At 47.7% G+C, this 16,612-nt stretch overlaps 1 protein-coding gene across 3 annotated transcripts in view; it reads left to right on the top strand.

Annotated features, from left to right (window-relative positions):
• LOC138489062 (protein mono-ADP-ribosyltransferase PARP9-like) overlaps positions 1-16,612 on the top strand; it is a 994,505-nt gene that overhangs the window by 565,382 nt on the left and 412,511 nt on the right. The window lies entirely within an intron of this gene.

The following is a 16,612-nucleotide window of genomic DNA, read 5'->3' as shown; positions in this document are numbered from 1 at the left end:
TGAAAGGTAGAGATATGGAAAGAAATGAGAGAGAGGTAAATGGTCTAGCAACCTGTTATTGATGCGGATTGGAAAGAAGGGGAGTTTTCTTGAATTGAATTCTGGGAATGGTAGTTCGGAAGTCTGATGGTCCCTAGATAGAGGCAAATAGTAGAGTGAAAGAAAAGTACTGTAGGGATTAGTAGAATGTGTGATAGACTAAGTGCGACCTACAAGACCGGGGTACTCGAGTGGTCGAATCAGCTGTAAGAAATATCGTCCGCTCGGAGGAGCGTTCTTCTTTGCCGGGAAAGCGTCTAGGGAAAAGAGGAAATGTAGAAAAGGGAAAGTGTTAGGGGAAAGATGCCTTTGATAAGGAGTTCGCAGACAGCTAAAGATGAGTTTCCTAAGTGGGAACTTACGGAGCGTAACCACCATAAGCAGTAGCAACGCGCTGTGTTCTCCCTTCCGGTTCCTTATATACTGTCACCTGGTCAGAGGGAGGAGATTCCTCAGGAGACCGTGCGCACACTAGAACGGCAGTTTGTGCGCACCGCGCCATCTTGGGAGAAATGGAGTGAATAGAAGGCTTAAAGCGCCAGCGGCGCAGCACGGACCATCTTTGTGCGGTGTTCGTAACAAATATTCCCCCTAGTGGTGGTGGAAAGTGGGACCTCACCAGGAGAGACTCCCGTCCCCTGTTCCAACCCCCACCCATGTGGATTAAGGACTCCCTTTTCACGACACTCAGAAACTCAATAAGACAAGATCAGTTGACAGAAAACCAGACTCCTCTTACATCTGCTATTGTGATATTTGTGCTGAGGATAGGTACCTGCCTGATACTCGGAAGAGTAGGAACATTGGAGTAATAAAGAATAAGTACCTGTTAACTACTGGGACAAAGGAACACCAAGGAGTTACGAGTATAGCTGTGACACAAAGAAAGAACTATCATGAAGAACTGGGGAAGCCCCAGAACCACATCATAAATATGGGAGGACCAAGAGAACGTCAGAGACCCAGGAATTTCTAACCAGCTGAAGCAGGGAAAACGGTTAACTCAGGTGAACGCTGCTTTGCATGCCAATAGGCAGCAGGACAGAAGAGATGTCTGAGGTGCACAGAACGATAGACAGGCTTGAAAAAGTCTGCCAGCTTGCTGATAGTCCCAGGAGGGACGCTCGATAAGGGCTAGAGAGAAATCTCACCACAAACGTGCCTGAACTGAAGCACACAAAGGACAGACCCGTGAGAGTCTATCAACCGATGGAGAAAGCCAGAAGAAGAGAGAGAGAGAGAGTGAAGTGGTGGCCAGGGAAGGGTTAGAGAGAAATACTTTCCTCGCCGATATCACACACTGACACCGAGCTGTGTCAAACGGATGAAAGAATGTGAGCAGAAGAGACATCCTGACCAAACACAGAGGAGAACCAAATGCAGACCCAATGATGCCACACCATTACAGTAAAGGTAACGGGGAGACCAGGAAACCCGGGGAACAGGGCATATATAACCAGTGGGACAATCATTTTTAAGTGACGTAGAAAAACATAAATATAATGATTGCAGTAATCTTGATCGTCCCAGTGAATGGCCAAATACCAAGAAGAGTGAAAACCATTCCTGGGGTCAGCTTACTCATCCCAGTGAGAAATTAAGTATTAAGAATAGTAATACCTGCTCAGGAACTCTGTCTACTTGTCCCAGTGAAGAGACCATTAACAATAAAAGAGAGAATCATTCAGGGGATCGGTTTACTCATCCCAGTTAGGAACCAAGTATTGAGAAGAGTAATATTTATTTAAAGACTCCACCTACTCGTCCCAGTGAATGGCCAAAGGGGTCAACGAGTAAGACTGGTTACTGAGTACATCACACAGATCCCAGTGAAGAGATCAGTAATAAAACTGGTATAACAAGTGAGGAAAGAAGACATACACAATATATGAAACTGGTATCAGAATGAAAGAAACTGTTATTACAATTGAAAGGTACAGAGTGGAGGGACCATCAGAACCACGACAAGCGGGTGTTGAAAAATCCTTTAAGAGAACTGACTTGGTGCGAGAAATAGCAAAATGCTATCTGAAGATCCCTTATTGACAAGCACTTGCTGAAAAGCATGCCTGGTCTTTAGTTGTGTAATATTAGTGGTAGGGTCAGCAGAAGCTAATTTTAGATAGAGAACAGACTTTTGTTGTGCACTTCACCATTGACGGCAAGCACCCTAGTTTAGCTGTGGTAGGTAGGGAAACCCATAGATTAGGGAAAGCAAGGCATTTTCTTATTATTTAGAATAAATACATCTGGAAATAGGAAACACTAGTCCGTCTCCTTCTGACCTACCACAAGGCTTAACGTTCTCTACTCAAATGTTATGCTTGGAAAGCTATATTGTATTTATCAATTTATATAGCGCCTTAGGCCCATAGGCTAACAGGTGCTGATACAAACAGAAACAGATAAACAGTATACAAAACAGAAAACAGAATAAAATGGCCAGGACACAACAAATTACCACAAGTCTAACCACGAAAGGATAAAACAGAATCACAAAAAACATTCATAAAAGCAAGGTCTAAGAATTCGCAACAAAGCATTTGAGATTGGAAGAAATTGACACATTTTTGTAGAGACTGAAAAAGTAAGGGAGGTTGCTTCTTCCACAGCCCACGACTATGGAGTCTCTATTGGCCTATGAGCACCAAACATTTACGTGTACCCTGCAAAGGCCCTTTATATCACAAGTTCTTATTCAACCACAATCTGCCTTTTGGCGTTACCATGATAGAACTTTATTCCTTAAAGCCTCTCTTGACTCAGTACCCTCTCCAGTTCTCAGAGATTTCAGCCATTTTCTATCAATAAAGGCAGAGGGGCCTCCTGCCTCTCAGCGGAATCATCCAGCACTGAATTATTATTCACTTCTTTCCCAACAGTTTGACACTGGTTCAAATCAATGGACAGAGACATGTTCAAGAGCCAAAATGGGACCTTGGACAAACAAACAAAACTCCTGAAGGTTGTTAGACAGGTTAAGTTTGGTGAACTTATATTGCTAATTGGGCGACCACTTTGTCGAATTAGTCAAATGTCAGTCTGTCTCATCCCTGGAGGATAGTTCAGGGGCAACGCAACAGGTTCCACAGAATGCTACAATTTCCACAGAATGCTCCCCGATTGGACAATTCTGTTTTAGTTGCTGATCAGTGTCTCCACCAAAGAGTGTCATGAAGAGACTTATTTTACTATGACACTCATCCAGTGAGACAGATAAGCGTTCATAGGGTGCAGCTGGACGGGCCAGAACATCAAGGACAGATACAGAGTGTATTTTATGAAGACTGGAGCTGGTTTCAGAATTTAGTAACACAACAGGTTTATTGTTTATTAACTTTTCAGAGTTTATCCCCTCAAAGCCCTCAGTATCACCCACTCTCTGATCTTTAAGGCAGTGTTTCCTCCTAGCACTTCCGGACAATGCCTTGGAAAACTCAATCCTGATAAAGGGGGTAGAGGGGCAAACAGACTACAATCAAGCAGGCATAGGTTCCCTGATTTTAGATGAAAAAGATGGTTCAGCTTTGGTTCTCCCCGACCACCCACTGGACACACAACAGGCAGCCTTTGAATCAGCATCCACACAAAGGAGAGTCTTCAATAGAAACAACAAGGAGGAGGCAAAACGCACTCCTGTCTTATCAGTTTAATAAAAGGCTGTCAATTTGATAAAAGAAAGCTGTTTTAGAAGCAATCCATTTCTGCAGGGCGTGAGGTAAGGAAGCAAAAATGGTACCCAAAAATAATGACCACGACTAGTATACTGAATCACCTGCCTGAATCTGCCTGGGCCTCCACAGGCACTCTTAACATGCCTCTGCGCCGCTGAGCTGTTCCACAGCAGCAGCCAGCGGCTGCAACCAGCAGCTGCAAAGCACAACACAACACCGCCAAAAGGTGGACAAACCTAGAGTACAAAAGCCGAAATATGACAACAGGCCTCCGAGCACTGCCGCCCCCACATTAGGCAAAATACAAAACAGCCACCGGCCTAGAACAGGAACGCACAGAGCAGCAAAATACAGGGTAGGTACCTCTATCATGTGGACACAGCTAGAACTACTCAGACCTACTTCTTACTCTGACAATATAATTCCAGTCTCTCATCATTAAACAATTGACGGGCCTGGCACTCAGTGCGCTCCTCAGCAACATCAATGCCTCCCTCGCAGAAGGATCACTCCTGGACACCCTCAAGACTGGTCTCATACGACCTCTTTTGAAAAAAACTAACCCTAGACCAAGACGACCTGGCCAAATATAGGCCCATTACGAACCTCCCCGTTTATTGGCAAAATCTTGGACAACTCCTCCACCTCTTAAATGACTATCAATTAGGGTTTTGCCCAAAGTGTAGTATCGAGTCAGCCACCATCTCGGTGGTGGATGATGCTCTCCAAATCATGAATAAGGGTGACTCATGCCTTCTCATCCTTCTTGACCTCTCAGCTGCATTCGACACTGTCGACCACCGCATTCTTCTCTCCCTCCTTGCTGACAGGATGGGATTCTCTGGCACTGTCCTGGATTGGCTTACTTCCTACCTCTCAGGCAAACACCAGTTCTAACTGACTCCAGGTCTCCTGCGGAGTCCCCCAAGGCTCCATCCTCTCACCAATCTTTTTAACCTTTACATGGAGCCTCTGGGCACTCTGCTCAAAGATCCCAATATAGCCATCCACCAATACGCAGACGATACTCAGTTGTACATGAGTAAATAGCGCACAGGACATCATTCATCTCTGCAATTACCGAGCCATCATCCAGTCCTGGGTGTCGACTGCCTACCTCAAAGTAAACCCATCCACGACTGAATTCATCCTCACCGGTCCGCCTGCTAAAAATCAACTGATCCAACAATGGCTCAATGATATGCGCCGAGAAGGATTTGATCCACCACAACTCCCAGACTCAGCAAAATCCTTAGGCTTCACCATTAACACAAATATTCCCTTCCAGAAACACACAGCCTAGAAGGCTAAAATAGTTTGGCTCAGACTCTCTACCCATTGAAAAATCAAACCCTTCATCCTGCTGCTGGACTTCCCAACCGAATGGCAGGCCCTTGTGATCTTGCACATCGATGGGGGAAATGCTTTCCTGAGAGGGCTCCCAGCTGCGAACTTGGCTCCCCTTAAAGCAAGAGAGCCCACATCCAAGCCAGAGTCTCTGCGGCATCTAACAACTCGGCCGAACTCTTTAAAATCTGCAAGGAGCTGGCCAATCCTGCTGCAGTCTACTTCTCCTGTCCCCTCCAAGGCCCTCTGCATGGCCCTGGCTTCTCCTTTCATCTCTAAAACCCAGGACATCCTGTCCACCCTGTTGTCTTCTCCTCCTCTTCCCGCTTCTATCTTTGCTACCTCTGGCCCTCCTGCAGTCGCCTCACCTCCCTCTTTCTTTTCCTTTCCTCTGTTCTCACCTGACAATATTTCTACACAAGTCTGATCTATGAAAGGCTTGTCAAAACAGGTTCTTCACTGTTCGTCCAAAACCATCAAGGACCATATTAACACCCTCACTCCTGTCCTGGCCAACTTCTGCAATCATTCCTTTGCCACTGGAGCCTTCCCCTCCCCTCTAAAGCACTCTCTTGTGCACCCTCTTCTCAAGAAACCGACAGCCGACCCTTCCTGCCCGGCTAACTATCGCCCGATCTCTATCACTCCTTTCCAGGGAAAACTCCTGTAAAAGCTGGCCATCTCCCAGCTTAATCTTCACACTGATTCTGTTGCACGGAAACTGCTCTCCGGAACATCTGCGAAGACTTGCTCTCCAAGCTTGATTCTAATCTCCCCTCTGTCCTCGTCCTACTTGATCTCTCTTCTGCCTTTGACACGGTCAACCATGCCATCCTGCTCAACGGCCTCCGTGATTACCTGGGTAGCACTGATCAGGCCCTGGCCTGGCTGACCTTCTTCCTTTCCAACTAACCCTCCCAGGTCCAACTTGGGTCCTTCCTTTCCTCTATCTCACTCTCCACCTGTGGGGTTCCCCAGGGGTCTAACCTCTCTCCCTGGCACCCCTCGCACACTGCATTGCTGCTCTCTGCTCCACCTTTCAGTGCTATGCAGATGACAATGAGCTCGTTTTCAGGCTCCCCTCTACAACCTCCTCTCCCTCTCTCATCGCTGACTGTCTGTTTGCAATCCAGGAGTGGTGTGCTGCCAACGACCTCTGCCTTAATGCCAGTAATATAGAGATCCTCCTCATCGGCACTTGTGCACCTTTCTTTCCTGTCACTCTATGGCCTGCTTCCCTTGGCCCTCTCCCTGCTCCCACCTGCGAGGCTAAGAACCTTGGGGTCATCTTCAAATCCACGCTTTCCTTTTCTCCACACATCTCTGCCATCTATAATAAGTCAAACTACCAACTGCACCTCCTCAGAGGTATTCTTCCCTTCCTCTCCTTCCCGAGACGCTCACTGTCTCTAGAGCTCTGGTTCTCTCTAGGCTGGACTACTGCAACAGCCTCTTTCTAAATCTGCCTCCTTCAAATCGCCGCTCTCTGCAACTCATCCAGAACAGGACTGGGAGACTTGTCCTTGGCCTCAAGCCCAGGGATCATATCGCTCCAGCCCTGAAATCTCTTCATTGGCTCCTAGTGGCTGCAAGGATTAAGTTCAAGACCCTCTGCATTGTCCACAAGGGCTTCTGGGACCAGGGTCTGCAATACCTTTCACTCTCCCTTTGGAAATACCTTCCCACTCGAGCCCTTTGCTCCTCCACCTCCAACTCCCTCAGGGTCAGTCGCTTCTCCAAGCAATGAGTTGGTGGTAGATCTCGTTCTTCGGCTGGGGCCTCCCTCTGGAACAGCCTTCCTGCCTCTCTGGAACTTGAGGAGAACCACCTTCGGTTCCAGAAGTACCTCAAGACGTTCATCTTTGCTTCTGCCTTCTCTCTTTCTCTCCCCTGCTGATCTATGTCTGTTTCTGCACTGGGCACCTGGCTACCCTCTGATTTCGGGCCCAGATCCCTGCCCACCCAGCTGCATACCCACACTGCCTCCTGGCAACCTTTGCACTTGGGTCTGTATTTTCAACCCTACAGCCCCCTTACCTGCACTTATTGTCACCCGTTGTCTGCGCTTAATTCTTGCATCTGCCACTTGCTGGCTGCACTTCCTATTGTTGTTTTTTGATCTCATGTTCAGCACTTTCCACTCCTCCCCTGCCCCTTGCATATTCCCTCTTCCCTCTCCCCTGCACTTGCGTGGTCTCAATGTCACTAGGCCTAGTAAGATCGTTGTTTTGTCCTCCCTTGTACCCCCTGGCCTCGTCGTGCCTTGAAACACTTGTGTATGGGCGCGATATAAATAAAATATCAAATATCAATCCACCACGCTGCGGCACATCTTATTATGCGAGCCTTGGAAATTTGACCGAATTTCCCCTATCTTACGCAAACTACATTGGCTTCCACTCCTACCCAGGATACTGTTCAAGACCGCATTTATCGTCTACAAATCAGTCACGAGTAGCACACCAGCATACCTGGCGACTAAACTCCACACATCTGGTGGCACACGCTCCTCGCAAATCGACCAATCGGCTAGATTCACAACTCATCCGCAAAGAGATGACCTGCAAACAGTCCTCTTGTCATGCACCCACCCTCTGGAACTCGATCCCGGTGACAATTCGGAATGCCCCCACAATTCTCCAATTTCGCAAATCTCTCAAAACATGGCTCTTTCAACAACACCTAACCAAGGACTAATTCCAATTGACGTACATACCGATGCACAGACCTCCGAGTACTGCATTACTTTAATAAATGCCAGCCCCCCACACTCTGTACAGCGCACAGCTGCTCTCGAGCTAGGTCTGCACTTTAAACAATAAAATAAAACAAATAAAGAGTACACTTCACATCTTCCTGGCATTTGAACCATTTGTGCACTTTAAGACTGTATCAAAATATGCATTTTAGATAGATTTAGTACACACCCTGTATTGCTACAGTGTCACTTATCAAACAGGTTCTACAAAGCCATAACAACATCAGATGTGTGCTATTAAAATGTTGGTAACATAAAGAATTTGCTAAGCGGCAATATGTAACGCAGTATGCACCTTTGAAAGACACTATTGTTTGGATTATGATGTTCACCAAGAAGCTAAAATGGAGCAAACACCATTGGAAACTCGTTTCAGTTAGCCTTCTTTTACCTTGGTCTTACCCTGTGTGAGCAGTATATGAAAGATATGTGCTGCATAAGAAGTTAGCACCTCTTTTATGTTTTCACAAGTGGCGGCTTTAAATAGATGGGCATCAAAGACACGATGATTCAGAGATTCCTTACAACTACTTCATGATCTGATTATAGAACCTGCCTGTGCCAAAACCCATCAAATATTTGTATTGTTTTCAGTCTATTCAATCTCGAACCTCAAGGTGGCAGGACTGTGCAAAGCATGTGTTTGATGAAAAGATTACTACTCTGCTGATGTACAGGGATACGTAGTGGCTAAACCGCCTACTCAACCCCACACTACTCCTAAACTAGCAGTAATCCCAACAATATAGATGAAATGGGCACATCCTAAAAGGTATTCATCCTTAGCACCATTGCAGTAGCTCAGGTCGATGGTAGGTTATATCTTCAGAAGGGATGTGAGTTTAAACAGTTGCAACAAAAACAGCAATAGTATGGTGATATCATGATAAAAGAATGTCCAATCAAGGTTCTTTAAGAATAGACATTTTAATCAAAACAATCAGTGCAATCAACTAATTACAGACACTAAAAACCACCCCTGTAAAGATGCAGGCTTGACAAGAAAGGGCACTCTGGGTTGATAAGCAGGGGTGCTCGGCCAAAAGGATTTCAGTGTTCAAGAAAATGCCTTTAAAATGCAAGAAGGGGCTGAAAGGTTATGGTCCTCTAAGGCAGACAAAAAAGGGGGACAGCATCCTTGTCAAATGTTTTCTTTGGGCCCATTACTGTCGAGCCGGGTTTCTATGTGCTTTACTATAGAGGAGCCGGTGTCAAGATGATCAAGTCATGCATTCACATTGCTGAATTGGCATCAAGTTCATTGGTGAGTCAGGCTCCCATTGGATCGAGTTGGCGTTTGAGATGGTTGAGTCCGTGGATTCCAACCTTTTGGGTCTGCTATCGAGTCATTGTCAAAACAGTGCTTCTGTGGAGTAGAGTCTGGTGTGAGACAGTGAGGTGCTGGCTTCCAGCTGGTAGAGTGTGTGCTAGAATCAGTTGCTTTCATGGAGCAAAGCCAGTGATCGGGATGAGTTGAGGTGGACCGCTTCATTGAGTCGAGCTGGAATCTGGATGGCTCAAAGAGCAGGTCAGCGATTCAAAGAACATAGGCTGCCAAAGCAATTATGTAGTTGCACGAACTGAGTTGAGCACAGTGAGCTGGCTCACAGATAACTTGAGGGAGCAAAACAGTTTTTCAGCTGCTTCTGGGTTACTGGGAGTCCCAATTCAGGGTCTCCAGGAACAAGGCGAGTCATGAGTTCTGCACTTTCAGTCCAGGAAATTCTCACGCATCCACAGCTGTGTTATTCCCACTGTTCAATTGGGATGTTTCCTGCCCTCACCATATGGCATTCTGTCAACATGTGATATTATATAAATTCCGAAGCTGCAAAGCTAATATTATAGGCATATAAATTCTCATCAAATAGTCTTGGGAGAGCTGAAGGTTTAAAAAGTATTACTTCCGAATCACAAATGCTTTAAGCTAGACAGCAGGTTTAGGATAAGAAAAGTACTCGACGAAGGGCAATTCAGAGACTTTGAATCACTACAAGGAAACGACGGGCTCACCCCGAGCCACTACCTATGGTACCAAAAGGTGAAATTTATCGCCAAGAAGAAATGGAAGGTGTGGCCCGAGGAGCCCGAAACACACGCCCTGATCCAGGAGATGCACGAAGTTAGCGACGGTTGGAAACCAACATCAAGACTATACACCCAAATAAATGACAGGCCTAACCCAAGAAGTACACGTTTGAAAGAGAAATGGGAATCCGACTTGGGGACCGAAATCACGGAGGGAGAATGGTCTAGAGCCCTAGCATACCCGAAGGAGATATCTAGGAACGCCAGATTCAGGCTAATACAGCTCAATGTCCTCTATAGGACCTACATGTCCCCACATAGAATATCCACCTTCAACGACAGAGTCAGCCCGCTATGCCCATGGTGCCCCTCTGACCACGCTGACATGATCCACATGTTTTGGACCTGCCCTAAATCTCAGAAACTATGGTTCGCCGCTGAACAGACCTGTAGGAAAGCTGGCCTGGAGATATATGAATGGACACCGAAAGAATGCCTCCTAGGCACCTACCCGAGGCTGAGCAAAATCAAGCACTTGGTGAAACTAATGGACATAGCATGTGTGCTGATAAAAAGAACGATCGCAATGGCCTGGAAATCCTCAGCAGGCCCCAGGTACGAACCTTGGATCAGGGAGATGGAAAGATGGACGATAGCAGAAACTAGAGCATGGGAGGAGGGAAGTAATCGGGGTGGGGAAGACTCGAGCACCACACTTGAGGCCTGGAAGACCCTTCTGAGAGACATGATCTCCTCGTCGACCTATAAACCCCCCTGAATTAACCACCCACAAATGGCACAATGGCCAAATCCACGCACTGTTGCATCCATCCTGCACATGCTCCCCCCCCCCCGTGCACCACGAAGACCAGTCAGAGCCCAACGGAATAGAAACTGGGGTTCACCTCCATAAGCAAAGACCACAATAACTCAGAGATCAAAGGACAGTCACTGTTATCACTGTTACTTCTTTTGTTTCTTTTCCCTTTTTTCCTCTTGTTTGTTCTGTTCGCTGTTTAATGCTACCCATAACTTATAAGGCATAAGTGGTATGTAATTCATGTATCGATACAAACCATGATTGTAATGGTCCGGAATATAACCGTAAATGCCAAATGCCAATAAAAACATTATAAAATAAATTAGGATAAGAAAAGTAGTTTCTGATGTTTGTTAATCTGCTTAGAATCACATGCTGTGCATAGTCCGACATCCAGTGGTCACTGCAGAGTATTGCATCTTGTTTTTCGAAAGTCGAAAAGGGGACGTCGACATAAGCGTGTCTGTAATACTATCCCTATAGTGACGTGTAGTGTACCCAAAATCCCTCATGCGTCGAGGTCCCTCAGATAGTTTTTTTCCGCCCAGAATACTGATCGCCTTATGCGGAGCTCGTAAGAGACATTGCCATTTACCATATATTCGACCCTTGGTCGATTTTGTCAGTTATTGTTTAATTCAACCGCCTCCAGCCATCTTTCGACGGCCATTCCACTTCCCCGCCGAGTCAAGATCCTCGATGGCGGTGGTTTTGACGGAGGCGATCCTATCGGCGCTGCCGAACACGTGGTCCGGCCTTACCGGCCGGCACAGTAGGGAGAGAGGGGGTTGTTGTGGACATTTCTGTTTCTTCTAGAATGCCTTTCCCTTTCTCCCCCCTTTCCTTCAGGGTCGTTATCACTTATTAGATCCTCAGCTATGGAGAGGACTCCTTTTAGATTTTGCCCTCGTTGTAATGGCACATTTCCGTGGAAGGACAAGCATAAGTGGTGTAACCGCTGCTTACCCCTCGACCACAAGGAGGCTGGCTGTGCGGCCTGTAAACTCCTTCGTCCAAAAACTTTGAAGGAGCGCAGGGTCAAATGGTGGGCAGCCTACGGCATGTCGAAGGCTGATTCCTCACCCGCGGCGGCCGCCGCCGAGTGTGACGAGGGGGATAGTGATAACGCTACCTCCGTAACAGAGGTTGTCGACCTCTCTATGGAGCGCTCCCGCTCCACCACGTCTGTCCCCAGCCCCGAAAAGTTCGGCTCCGGCCCTACTTATGGGGATGTACACCCCGGCAACGCTGACGCACACAAAAAAATCACTAAACACACAACCCATGGCCATTCCTCGAGTAAATCGAAGAAGGCCTCTGCGCCAACGGAGACGCCTCATCAACCGGCAGCCTACGCCGACCGTAAGGGTCAGCCCTCCCTGCAGCTGCATATGCGCCTAGCGACTGGGCCATCTTCAACTAAGGGCGCTACCTCCAAACGTCCGGCAAAATGCCTCGTAGGAGGGTGTCCGTCGACGGTAAGGTTCCGGCTCTGCCTAAAACTATTCACGACCATCCCTCAACAGACAAATTAGTTGTGGAAAGCTTAGCTGGAATAGTCTCCAAGGACGCTCAGAAACGGGTGGTGAAAGAGTCACCGAAGCCAGCTCACAAGGTCAGAGGGACGGCAAAATCTGCTGAGGGTACGCTGGAACTTCCCCCCACGTTGAAGGGAAAACCCATAGATACGTCCCCAGTGCCAGGCCCACGAGAAGGGTTCTCAGAGGGCGAAGGGCGTATATCCTCCACGCTATGGGAGAGATCTCGACGCCTAGAGGTGGAGGAGCAGGCCTTTCCGCCACTAGACCGTTCAGGGTTATCCCAGTGGACTAGGGAAAGATTTGAATCATGTATGGACAGGCTAGATAAGTTTGTGTCCACCTCTGAACACAATACACCCAAAAGGCCAAGGGAGGTGCTCCCTGAAGACCTAGGGCCAAATTTCCAAGACTTTTTGACCCACTTGAGGAAGAAATTGATACATATGACCTCACTGAAGAGGATCCACATTTTCAGGAAGATGAAGAATTCCTAACTACTGAGGATCTACAAGACCCTGTAGGGGACTTTGAGGAAGACCCAGACATATGTGAACCACAGCCCTGGCACTCACCAGGGGCATCTACAGACCCCGATGTTTAAGATCTGCCCTCTCTTCAGACCACACCGGTCAGAGACCCTTCGCCTGTGGATGATCAACCCACTTTCAATGCAATGCTACGCAAGGCGGCAGCACATTTTGAAATTGACACAGGGGAAACTACTCCAGAAGTAGATTTTGTTGAGAAAATTATTAAGGCAAACCGCCTACTAGCCAAGCCATACTCCTTCTTGCTTCAGTCAAGAGACACCTTGTTCCCTCTTTATCTACACCTGCATTGGTTAGAGGGGTCAATCCAAGAATCGAGAAGCTTTTTGGCCCCTCACCTTCTGATCCCTTATATATTAAGGGTTACTCCATACCTGATTCCCTGGTAGTAACCACCACGAGGAAAAGGGTGGGGGTTCCGCTATCTACTACCAAAGCACCCCAGACAAAGAGGGGAAGAAGCTTTATGCCTTAGGAAAGAGGATTACATCCGCGGCAGCTTTTGCCACGCGTATTGCCAACAATACAACTCTGTTGGTTAGCTACGCTGATGCCCAATGGGGATTGTTGTGCGAAGGCCTACAAGAAGCCCCCGAGCCCTTGCGAACTCGCTTGTTAGCCACGGTGACAGAAGGTACTCAGGTAAACCAAAGCATCATCAAGAACACCTTAGATCCTGCGGAAACGGCTGGCCGTTCACTAGTCCAGGGTGTACTTCTTAAGCGTCATGTTTGGCTCAGAAACTCAGGTTTCAAGCCAGAAATACAAGCGTCCCTCATCAACAAACCCCTTGAAGACTCAAACTTGTTTGGCAAGGCGGTTGATGAGGCACTGGAAACAGCTAAGAAGGAACACGAAACTCTAAAAACTCTGGACCAAATCACAAGACCTCCTAATAAGCGAGGTTATGGCAACAGGCGCTTTTTTCGTGGCCAATGACAAAATCAACAACAATTCTCCTCAGCCGCCAACTGGTCCTCCCCTCAGGGAACCAGTGGACAGTATGCTCAGAGAGGACAACGTCGTGGCAAGGGAAGAGGTCGGGGCTCCACTCCCAGAAGCTCCCCGGCTACCAACACCAAATGACGCGAAAGTTCGGGTCCCCTCCCATGCATCTCCGGTCGGGGGCCGGTTAACATCATTCCTACAAGCATGGGAGGGAATTACCACAGACCGCTGGGTACTGTCAACAATAGCGCACGGTTACGGCATCGAATTCAGTCGGTCCCCAACATTCAGACCCCCAAGGGGAAACGCCTATCACCGGAACACCTCTCCATCCTTCTTCAGGAAGTCGAACTGCTGCTGGAAAAAGGAGCAATAGAGGTTGTGCCTCTATCACAGGTAAAGGAGGGTATTTATTCATTTACTTCCTTGTACCCAAAAAGGATTTAACCATGCACCCTGTACTAGACCTGCGCCCAGCGAACAAATTCGTAAAACCACAGAAATTTCATATGGTGACTTTGCAGGAGGTAATCTCCCTGCTCACACTGGGAGATTACATGGCAACACTGGACATGAAAGATGCATACTTCCATATTTCATTTTTGCCAGCGCACAGGAAATACTTCAGGTTCATGATAGAAGGCAAACACTATCAGTTCAAAGTACTACCCTTCGGCATAGCCTCAGCGGCAAGGGTATTCACCAAGGTAATGGCAGCGGCACATCTGCGCAAGTTGTCCATTCCGGTTTATCCTTACCTCAACGACTGGCTCATAACAGGGGATTCTTACGAAACATGCCTCTCAAATACCCAAAAGACTATAGACCTCCTGTTCCACCTGGGCTTCTCCATCAACGAGAAGAAGTCCAGTCTAGACCCAAGCCAAATCAAACAATTCCTAGGGGCTCTAATTCGAACAAGGGACGGCCTCGTCTTCCCCTCCAACGAGAGGGTCCAAAACATGCTGTTTCAGATCCCTCAATATGTAGCCGGTTGGGAGGTGATGGTACGCAAGGCCATGCGATTGCTAGGAATGATGGCTTCATGTATTTGTTTGTTACCTCACGCGCGACCTGCGCCCAATGCAAGAGTGGCTCAACAGACAGTGGTGTCAGGCCAGCAGGCAATGGGACGATCTAGTGGTGGTCTCGCAGGCCTTGGTTCTCTCGCTGCGATGGTGGTCGAAGGAAAACCTTGTGTTGGGGAAACATTTCGCAACCCCCGCAGTGGAAGCCACTCTAACCACAGACGCATCCCTCACAGGATGGTGGGCTCACCTATCCCATCAGACTGCACACAGGGTTTGGACTCCGAGTGTGGCGTCCAAACACATAAACTTGCTGGAACTGCTGGCAGTCTTCAAAGCACTGAATGCTTTCCAGATACACCTACAAGGGAAAACAGTGCTGATCCTCACAGACAGCACCACGGCCATGTACTACCTAAACAAGCAAGGGGGCACTCACTCTCCAGGACTGTCCAAGCTGTCCCAGAACATCTGGAAGTGGGCTCTCAAACACAACATGTTCCTGTTATCTGAACATGTACTAGGGGAACTCAATCTTCTGGCAGAAAACTCAGCAGAGACTTCCGTCTGCCCGCAGAGTACGAATGGCGACTACACGAAGACATCGTCTCCAATGTTTTCGCAGAATGAGGCTTCCCAGAGATCGACCTGTTCGCAACTGTGGAGAACACCCAATGCCAAGATTACGCCTCCACGTACCCCCAGAACCACTCCAGGGGGAACGGTCTCTGGATAACATGGTTCGGGAAATTTCCCCGAACCCCCTTCTCAAGAAGATAGTGCACAAGATGCACCAGAAACAAGTTACCATGATACTGGTGGCCCCCATGTGGGCCCGCCAACCCTGGTTCGCTCATCTGATGGAGATGTCTCTCTCTCCTCCAGTTAAACTACCCTGCCCGTACAACATACTGTCACAGGACAGGGGCCAAACGCTGCACCCATGCCCACAGACCCTGTACTTGGCAGCCTGGCTCCTGAGGTCATAGAATTTTGACATTTGCAGCTCCCTCACAGATGCATGGACATGAAGCAAGGAAACCGAACACTCGTTACTGCTACTCTAGCAAGTGGAGACGGTTCGTCATCTGGTGTAAGTCAAAGAGTATGAACCCTGTTGACTGCTCTCCCACACAGATTGTTCTATACCTGACTCACTTGTGGGACTCGGGTTTAGTCTTTAATTCTATTAAAGTTCACCTAGCTGCACTCTCCACCTACACTACGTCTCAACATAAGGTGTCATGGTGGAAAGTTCCAGTTATTAAAGCCTTCATGGAGGGAGTGAAAAGGATTCACCCTCCTATATCTAACCCAGCTCCCGGATGGGACCTGCATGTTGTACTAAACAGGCTAATGGGCTCCCCCTTCAAACCCATGCATAAAGCAACCCTGAAGGATCTCACTCTTAAGACTGCTTTCTTGATAGCTATCGCCTCCATTAGGAGAGTGAGTGAACTACAAGCGCTCTCTAGACTAGATCCCTTTGTAACAGTTCACAAAGATAAGGTGGTTCTACGCACACACCCTAGGTTTGCACCGAAGTTCATTTCAAAATTCCATGTCAACCAGTCTATAGAACTACCAACGTTCTTTCAAAACCCATTAAACTTGGAAGAAATTAGCCTGCACACACTTGATGTGCGCAGAGCGGTCATGTTTTATATGGAAAGAACTAGACCACTGAGAAAGACTAATCAGTTCTTTCTCTCAGTGGCGGCGGGAAGAGAAGGAGATGCAGTTTCCAAGATGGATTGTCCAATGCATCACTCTGTTACACTCTTGCTAAGAGAGAACTGCCCTTCAAGCCTAGAGCACACTCTACTCGAGGCACTGGGGCATCCATAGCATTCATTGCAAATGTTCCCCTTGAGTCCATTT

Source organism: Ambystoma mexicanum, chromosome 9 (assembly GCF_040938575.1).
Source record: "Ambystoma mexicanum isolate Mex_15411 chromosome 9, UKY_AmexF1_1, whole genome shotgun sequence".
NCBI lineage: Eukaryota > Metazoa > Chordata > Amphibia > Caudata > Ambystomatidae > Ambystoma > Ambystoma mexicanum.
This window is presented reverse-complemented; position numbering and strand designations above follow the sequence as displayed.